The sequence below is a fragment of the Chiloscyllium plagiosum genome, chromosome 29 (assembly GCF_004010195.1).
Source record: "Chiloscyllium plagiosum isolate BGI_BamShark_2017 chromosome 29, ASM401019v2, whole genome shotgun sequence".
NCBI classification, from domain to species: Eukaryota; Metazoa; Chordata; class Chondrichthyes; order Orectolobiformes; family Hemiscylliidae; genus Chiloscyllium; species Chiloscyllium plagiosum.
This window is the reverse complement of record NC_057738.1, coordinates 20,557,586-20,559,244: the sequence shown is the minus strand read 5'-3', so window position 1 is coordinate 20,559,244 and position 1,659 is coordinate 20,557,586.

Below are 1,659 nucleotides of genomic sequence, written 5' to 3'. Positions count from 1 at the left end.
CACCATGGATCCCATGTGACTTCACCTTTTGTATTAGCTGTCATGATACATTTTGTTAAAGGAGAAAGTGAGGACTACAGATGCTGGAGATTAGAATCGAAAAGTGTGACGCTGGAAAAGCACAGCAGGCAGACAGCATCTGAGGAGCAGGAGAGTCTATGTTTCAGACATAGGTCCTTCATTAGGAATGTTGGGGGAGGTGGGAGGGAGAAACAGCTGAGAGATAAATAGGAGGGGGGTTAGGTAGCTTTGAAGGCAATAGGTCTGACCAGGGTTGGGGAAGTGGAGCAGCGGGGGGAGAAGGGCAGTGAGAAAAAGACTCAGAGATCCTTGTGAATGGAGGAGGAGAACTTCTTCAAGGTGGGCATCCTTGGAAGAGGCTTTACAGTAAGGTTACGAGTGTCGTGCTGGAAAAACACAGCGGGTCAGGCAGACCTTGCTAAAGTCCATATAGACATCTACTGCCCTGCCCTCACCAGTCATCTTTTTCACTTTCTCAAGATACTCAATCAAATTTGTGAGGCATGATCTTCCCCACACAAAGCCATGTTGCCTCTGCTAAAAACTTCACATTTTTCCAAATGTGAGTAAATCCTATCTCTAAGAATCTTCAACAATAATTTGACCTACCACTGACATCACTGGCCTGTAATTTCTCGGATTATCTCTGTTCCTCTGTTTAAGGAGGGCAATAATGTTGGCTATTCACCAGCCCTCTGGGACCTCGCCTGTGACTAAATAATCAGAAACTGTTTCCCAATCCGACCTAGGGCATTGATACATACAGTTGGATGCTTACCTTCCCACTGCAAGTTCCTCTGGAGCCCCGTGAAGATGTGTTGCACTCTAGTATCAGGCTTGTGACACACCCTTCTGGATTCTTGCTCTTGGATGCAGAGAGCTGTGTCTATATCTGACTACATTATCCTGACTACTGATACATTTCAATTAACTCCCTCATTTAAATGCTTTCCTGTACTATTGTGCTACAAAATCAAAAATCACAACACAAGGTTATAGTCCAACAGATTTATTTGGAAGTACAAGCATTCGGAACGTTGCCCCTTCATCAGATAGCCAGCCTGATGAAGGAGCAGCACTTCAAAAGCTTGTACCTCCAAATAAACCTGTTGGACTATAACCTAGTGTTGTGTGATTTTTGACTTTGTCCACCCCAGTCCAACACTGGCACCTCCATATATTGTGCTACAGTCAGTTCATTCATCCACCCTGCTTTCAACGACACCCTGATCCCTCTCCTCAACTTTCACCCATCATGTGTATTATTTCCCTTTTGAAAGCAACAACTGCAGCTGTTTCCACTTCCCATTCAATAGGGAAAGTTTTATCACACTTCTGTATAGATATTTTTAGCTGACATTTTAACCCCTTGTTCTTTGTCTCTGATTCACACAGCGTGAAAACTATTTTGAGTGAAAAGAAAATTGCAAGCCATTGCCTAGTTTCAGAACAAGTTGTGAAAGTCTCTTTTGTCTCAATCTCGTTTTCAGCAAATATAGTGATAATGGACTATTTCACCTGTCAAGAATGTTGTGGTTCTGTTCGCCGAGCTGGAAATTTGTGTTGCAGACATTTCGTCCCCTGTCTAGGTGACATCCTCAGTGCTTGGGAGCCTCCTGTGAAGCGCTTCTGTGATCT